Source organism: Eubalaena glacialis, chromosome 8 (genome assembly GCF_028564815.1).
Source record: "Eubalaena glacialis isolate mEubGla1 chromosome 8, mEubGla1.1.hap2.+ XY, whole genome shotgun sequence".
In the NCBI taxonomy this organism is placed as follows: Eukaryota; Metazoa; Chordata; class Mammalia; order Artiodactyla; family Balaenidae; genus Eubalaena; species Eubalaena glacialis.
The window spans coordinates 66,479,662-66,487,412 of record NC_083723.1 but is presented as its reverse complement, the minus strand read 5'-3'; the positions used below and the strand labels follow the sequence as shown (position 1 = coordinate 66,487,412).

The 7,751-nt window shown below is 44.3% G+C and overlaps 1 protein-coding gene across 2 annotated transcripts in view; it reads left to right on the top strand.

Annotated features, from left to right (window-relative positions):
* The first annotated feature begins 2,365 nt into the window (after window positions 1-2,365).
* The window catches only part of MIOS (meiosis regulator for oocyte development), a 40,212-nt gene continuing 34,826 nt past the window's right edge, over window positions 2,366-7,751 (top strand). For both annotated transcript variants that reach the window (XM_061197754.1, XM_061197755.1), the window contains exons 1-2: window positions 2,366-2,533; window positions 3,545-3,644. The gene's annotated coding sequence lies outside the window, so the exon portion shown is untranslated. The remainder of the gene's footprint in view (window positions 2,534-3,544; window positions 3,645-7,751) is intronic.

Below are 7,751 nucleotides of genomic sequence, written 5' to 3'. Positions count from 1 at the left end.
TTCAAATTCTTTTCCCATTTAGTTTGTTACATAATATTGAGCAGAGTTCTCTATGCTCTACCGTAGGTCCTAAATATAGCAGTGTGTACATGTCAATCCCAACCTCCCTAACTATCCCTCCCCCTGGTAACCCCAAGTTTGTTCTCTAAGTCTGTGAGTCTTTTTCGATATAGCCACGCCTAGCTGAAAGGGAGGCCAAGGAATGGTCATTCCTAACTGCATCACCAAATGCCTTGCTGACACTTGCGGGTGGAGGTTTAACAGAATGAAAACTGAGGATGTGGAGCATATATTCCAGAAGGGGATGACAACAATAGGCAAGTAAAGAGCAGTTTTAATGGAATGGTGGGCATGAAAGTCTCAGTCAACTGAATTCAGGGGAAGACAGGAGGATGTGGGATTAGAGAGAGTGAGTATGGCTTTCTCCTTCAAGGAGAAAAGTGGGAGTGACTTGAATATATATTGAAGGTAAAGAACCAGTAAAAACGAGGAGGTTGAAGACACATGGAAGAGGAGAAAATTGATGGTGCTAGGTCCCAGGAGAAACAGCATATAAGGCCCCTTCTCTTTCTCTACGTCAGCTATAAGAAGGTAAAAATGGGAGTGAGTGAAGATGTGAGGGGAAGGAAAGAGAAAGTAGTAGGAGACCGGGAATTCCTAACTAATAGTTTTAATTTCCTTTCCGAAGTAGGAAGCAAAGTCACCTCCTGAGTGTGAGGAGAGATGTTTCCCTCAGCTTTGCATGGTAGGAGTGGATAAGGAAGGGACTTGTATTGATCTGAGGTTGGGGATTTGGGGCCAGGGCCAAAACGATTGAGAAGATTGGCAAGATAGTGTTTGAAGTGATGAATCCTATGATATCTGCCCTCAGTACTCAGCACCTTCCTAAGCCTCCACTTCTCCAACAGCAGGAGTGAAAAGGAGCCTTAGACCTCCACAGGCAATACTCTCCCCAAACTCATCCTCTTACCCAAACTATCTGCCTTGAAGATCATCAGGACTAAGCTCAGTATGCTGTTTATATCTATCACAAGCCCCAAACCACCCACCTTTAACTGTGAACAGACAAGCACAGATTGCTGGACACCTGAAAAAAGTTTCTATAAGATTTGTAACACCTGTAGCAGCACCATTCACTCAATTACGGGAGCCAGAAACCTAGAATCCTCTTTCTCCCTGACTCACTTAATCAATCATCAAGCTCTGTTCATCCCAATGTCTAAATATTCCCCAGGCCACACACTTCTCTCCATCCCCACTCTCCATACCACTGGTAGTCTGGGTTACCATCATCTCTCATTTGGATACTTACCTTAACCCATAAAAATTGATTACACCATTCTCCTGGTTAAAAACCTTCAATGACTGCACCAATGCCTTTAGGAAAAGTCCATTCAGATTCACTAACCTGATTTCCAAATGCCTTTCTAATACATCATCTTAATCTGTCCCCACTTCCTCTGTCCACTCGTCCATACTCCACTGTTTCCGCACTGCTATATGCTCTTCCTCTGCTCTAGAAGGCTCTTCTCTTCCAAACCCCTCCGACCTGTTCGCTTTCCCAGCTAATCTCATCTTCATCCTTGTCTCAGCCTAGCAGTCAAGGAAGTGTTCCTGACACACACACACACCCCAAACACTAAGGGGGCGCCCCTCCTGCGAAGCGCTGTTTTAGCCCTAACTAGGCAGCCCTCTAATTGCCTGTTTCCTGCCAGGACCATGTCTTTTTGGCTCACTCCAGTGTCCCCAGCATTACAGCAAGTACACAATAGGCACTCGAGACATGTTTGTGGAATGAGTAAATAAGTGAATAAATCGTGAACCAAATATCCTGGACTTTCTACTACATAGATGGCCCACAAATAAATTTTTAATGGAAATTTATTTTTTAATATTTATTTATTTATTTGGCTGTGAGGGTCTTAGTTGCTGCATAGGGCATCTTCGTTGGGGCGTGCAGGATCTTAGATGCCACACGCAGGATGTAGTTCCCTGACCGGGAGTCCAACCCAGGCCCTCTACATTGGGAGCACAGAGTCTTAACCATTGGACCACCAGGGAAGTACCTTAATGGAAATTTAAACCAATTAAATGAGCTAAAGCATCCAAATCCCTTAAAATTGATAACCCAGCTCTGAGAGGAGTCCGGCTCCCCGTGACCAGGATCCCGCCTGGGGACTCAGGGGGCAGGACCTGAGGAGATGGACCAGGGCGCTTGGACAGCAGGCGGGGCCTTCGGGGCCTGCGGGTCCTCTGGGGCCGTGGCCCCGCCCCAGGGCGGTGCGACTCCGCGGGCGGTGCGACTCCGCGGGCGAGCGAGGGGCGGGGCTCGTAGCGGGGAACTCCCCTTCCCAGGCCCAGGCAAGTCCGCGAGTCTGCGAGGCGTGGTGGTCGGGAAGTAGACCCTGGTCCTGTGGCCCCGGTTAGTTGCCGCGTCGTGCGGCCGCCATCTTGCCGGCGTGTGGACCACCCCCGTCGGGAGGGGCTGCGACTAGGCCGGAAGCGGCAGTACTAAGGCAGCGCTGCCTCCCAGGTCGGTGAGTGCGGGCCGGGCCGCGTCTCCGCTTTCGGGACCGGGAGGCCCGAGTCGAGGGCTCGGGAGCGCCAGGACGGCCGCTAGGCGCCCGGGCAAGCCCAGTTGAAAAGCCCGGGCGGATGCGGACCCGGGGTCCTCCTTGGAGCCGAGGCGCGGGGAGTCGCGTTCAGCGCTGCGGGATAACCGCGCCGGGCGTCAGGCCGGGCCTGAGAGCTGAGAGCGGCCCGCGGGCGCGGGGACCTCCTTCGGGGTGCTGGGTCCGCGCTGCAGCCTCCACCGCGGCCGGATTGTGTAGAATCGCGTCCTCCCCTTGGACGCGAAGCTCAGCCCGGTGTCTGGAGCGTGGGAGTCGCCCTTAGAGTTCTGCATTACGCGGCAGAGCAGCCAGCCTTGCTCTAGTTGTACTCTAAATAAATACTTCTTAAAGGGCCTGTCACCCGCGTAGCTCTGTCCTCTGCATATACGAGTAATGAAAATTCCGTAAGAGGATAAAGCTTCTCACAGGAGCCACGAGCATTCCTAAATTACTTAGCAAATGACTGCCTTTGCAGCCTTTTGTTTAACTATATTTTAAGGGAAATTTGGAGATATATAGAGCATCTCCTTGAAGATGGTGATGGTAGAAATTTATTGAAACTGCTACTGTTGTTATTTGTCATGGTAAGACAAGTAGAAAAGACAACAACATAAAAGGGTGATTGGATACCTTGTACACTTAGTATTATATAGATCTTCACTGTCCAGTAGCCACACAGGATTGAGATGTGCTGAAAGTATAAAATACATATTGGATTTCCAAGACTTGGTACCACAAAAAAAAGAAAAGAAAAGAAGTAGATTTCTCATTAATAATTTTACATTGATTACATGTTGAAAGGATAATATTTTTGATATGTTAGGTTAAATAATATATATTGCTAAATTAGATTTATTTCTTTTTATTTTTTTTCAATGTGGCCATTAGAAAATTTTAAGTTATATGGCTTACACTATGTTTCTGTTGGACAGGGCTGTTATAGATGTTCTGGTGAGGACCACAGAATCATCATCATGGCTTTCCTTTGCTCAGAAACCATTGATGGGAAGTGAGTGCTTGTTATACTTGAAGGTGAGCATCTAAATATAAGCTGTAATTATTGCAAATCCTACCCCTTCTACCCCCAATTTTTCAATGTCTCCAGCATTTGAAAACATTAATTTCCAGGGCTGTTTAAGAGAATCGTAGTGATACTGACGCATTTGTTGATGCATAGAACTCATTTAATTTGATTGTCACAACTCTGTGAGAAGGAGATAGGGTGGGTTCTATCTTCATTTTATAGTCTCGGAGTATTAAGGGGCTTGTTAGGGTCTAGCTAGTAGTGGCTGGAGGTCTTCTGACTCCAGGCTCACTTTTCTTTGCTCTCCACCATATTCCTAGTGGTGTTTGTTCAGGAGCCAGGATCCATCTATATTGTGTTGGATTGTAAAGAAATACAGTTGACTGTTGATCAACACGGGTTTGAACTGCATGGGTCTACTTATATGTGAGTTTTTTCAATGGTAAATACCACAGTACTACACAATCCACAGTTGGTTGAATCTGAGGATGCAGAACCACAGATAAGGAGAAACCACTTGTACAGAGGGCCAACTATAAGTTACATGTGGACTGCGTTGGAGGGTCTGCGGCCTAACCCCTGAGTTGTTCAAGGGTCAGCTGTACATTTCTTAAGAGGGTGCTTATAGATGTACCTCTGTATTCAGGGCCAGCTTCATGGTGTGTGAGCTGTGCAGTCACACAAGGCCCATCTTTAGAAGGCCTGGCACTTGGTTTAATGCTCTGCTGTCACAGTATTGAAATTCTTAATAAGTTTTGAAGAAGGGGGCCCTGCAAATGATATAGCTGATCCTTTCTCTATGCAATAATCTAGGATGGGAGTAGGGTGGTGTTGGAAAAGAATCAAAACATCTGGTCTTCTCTTTACTCCTATGTGAATTACACAGGGTTTGCTAGCCTCTTTCTAACTCTCAACTTCTGTGATTCTGTATGAGTTACTGTAGTCAGATTTTGTGGATGGTAATATAAATATGTGCATAATATCAGAAGAAATACGGATGATTCTTCATTGAGAGTCATGTAAATCAAATAGTTTTTAAAATTATAGTAACACTTTTTTTTTTTTAAGATGGATTTTTCCATGTGGCACCCAGGTTTTTTTTTTACCATTTGTGTGAAGAGTACAGTTGTAGGAAGGAAGCCTATATAAAAAGTGTGCTTATTTTAGCATTTGTCTTTCAGTGAGATAGGAAGATGGGCCAGATCTCAGGATACCTCCAGTTAAGAGGTTTCCTCTGTTTGCAAGTGCATGAGTATGAATAAAGCCTTACTTGGCAGTATCTGTTCCGTCTTTTTGTTGTCTTAGCTACTTCCTGTTACACAAGGTGCTTCTTTTCCTTCTCATTCTTAAATTTTTAAATTCTCTTTAAGACTGGACATAACTTCAGCACTAGAATGCAGGTTTTATTAGTGTATTAGTTCACTTGGGCTGCCATAACAAAATACCATAGACTGGATGGCTTAAACGACAGAAATTTATTTTCTCACAGTTCTGGAGGCTGGAAGTCTGAGATCAGGGTGCCAGTATGGTCCGGTTCTGGTGATAGCTATCTTCCTAGCTTGCAGACAGCCTCCTTCTCACTGTGTACTCACATGGGGAGAGGGCTTTGGTATCTCTGTATTTTAAGGGCACCAGTTTTGTCAGATCAGGACTTCACCCTTATGATCTCATTTAACCTTAACCTTAATTACCTCCTTAAAGACTCTAGCTCCAAGACAGTCACGTGGAGTCATGATTAACACTTCAACATAAGAATTTTGGGGGGTCACAGTTCATTCCATAGCAATCGGGGACCTTATTTGTCCCTGTTTACTACTGTGTTCCCAGCATTTAGAACAGTGTCTAGAACATAGAAGATGCCCCAAAATGCTTATAGAATAAACGAAAGTCAGTGTATTAGAGTGATCCTCTCAGGGTTGCTCACTGTGGGCCCTTACCCATTACTGGAACCCGTTATGACAGTGGGCACTTTGCTCTTGGCTTGAGCCTACCCCTACTGGAAAGGGCAATGGGCGTAAGCATGGGGAGATTAGTGAAATTTGGAGAAAGCAGTATGAGAGGTGTCAGAGGGAGCATTTAACAAATGCATTCATTTAACAAGTAATTACTAAGTATCTACTAAGTGCCCAGCACTGTGCTGGGTACTAGAGGTTCAAATGGAGAGCAAAAAGGATACTTTACCTGCTCTTAGGGAGTTTATAATCTAGTAGGAGAGATGGAGAGGGTGATTTATTTATTTTATTTTTGGCTGTGTTGGGTCTTCATTGCCGCACACGGGCTTCCTCTAGTTGCAGTGAGCAGGGGCTACTCTTCATTGCGGTGCGTGGGCGTCTCATTGCGGTGGCTTCTCTTGTTGCGGAGCACGGGCTCTAGGCACGCGGGCTTCAGTAGTTGTGGCTCGCGGGCTCTAGAGCGCAGGCTCAGTAGTTCTGGTGCACGGGCTTAGTTGCTCCGCAGTATGTGGGATCTTCCTGGACCAGGGATCGAACCTGTGTCCCCTACGTTGGCAGGCAGATTCTCATCCACTGCACCACCAGGGAAGCCCGAGAGGGTGATTTAAAGGGAAGGAATGTCCTCCATTGAGAGTATATATCTAAGTAACCTGATTTAGATTGGGGACGGGATAGAGTGTGGTTGATGTCAAGGTTGAGCAGGTTTTAACATGGCCAAGAAGGGAGGGAAGAATGCTCCAACCAGAGGGAATGGCATTTGCAAAGGTGTGGTGATGGGGGGTGGAGGATTACATTCTAGGCAATGAAAAGGCCAGTATAGCTAGAACACAGTTAGCAGGGAGGAGAACAGGGTGCATTGAGGCAGGATCAGTAGATAGGCCAAAGCATTTAGGGTTTTGTAGGTTTTGTCGAAGAATGAGAACTCTATGCTAACAGCAGTTGGAAACTATGAGAGGGTTTTAAGCAGGAGTTGGATAACCTGGATAAGTTTGTATTTTAAAAAGATCACTTTGATTTCATAAAGGCCAGAGTGGGAAGGTGAATATAAGAACTGCTGAACCAGCACCACAGGCCAGACATGTTGTCTACCTTAATTTTTTATGGAGTCAGTCTGCAGAGCCGTGAGACTCTGCAGCCTGAGTGGAAGAAAAAAGACAGTTGAGCTAGTCGGGGAAGGCAAAAGTGGCAAGGAAATGAAGAAATTGAGGGTGCTAGTAAGAATATAATTGAAATGATTGATCTTGGGCTTCAGAACTATTAAGGAAGGAAATAAGGCAGTATGAGAATTCTTAGAGGCTTTTCCCAGTCATCTAAATTTTACGAGTCTATTGAAATTCTAGACTAATAATTCCTGACTGAAACTTTTACAAGATCAAAATATATGTTTGAGCTGAATTTATTTAGAATATCTTTCTTAGGAGTCTGTGCCAGGCTCTGCATCTGGTACAGCGTATAGAGAGATGAATGAACCATAACTTCACTCTTTAAGAACTGACAGCATGGGTGTACAGATACCAGTTGCCGTGAAGATTATGAGTATCTTTGTTCATTTTTAATCCAGACTGTTACGTCTGGCCAGACTTGCTTAAAAACAGAAATTTACATTTTTGTAAGTAGCTTTTATTATTAAACTATCATTTTTAGTATAACTATTTTTAGTGCTTATGTGCTTAAATTACTACTAGAATATTTATCTTTTCAAAATTCCTGTTTCAAATACCTATTCGAAGTTTACAGAATTGAAAACTGAAAGAGCCTCTAATGCTCACTTAATTCAGTTTCCCAAAGTGCAGTGTGTCCTACTGGTCATAAACAGGATGATTTTAGGTAACACAGTCAAGCATTTTTAATAGTTATATATTTATTTAAGTATGTTAGAAAAAAATATATTTAGCATATTGTACCCATGACTCATGGACCTTATGATGAAATTAAAATTGATTTTCAGATTTTAAAAATGAGTCAGTTTAAATAAAAATATTAAATAATGGCACAGGTGGTACATGAATAACTAAAATTTGGGAAACACTAGTCTAAACCAGTTCTTACGTTGTACAGATAAGGACCCCCAAACACAAAGGCCTTTTTGAGGTGTACAGCTAGTATATGTCAGAGCTAGGACTCGAACTCGACTCTGCTCAATACATTCCTGCTTCTTATCGT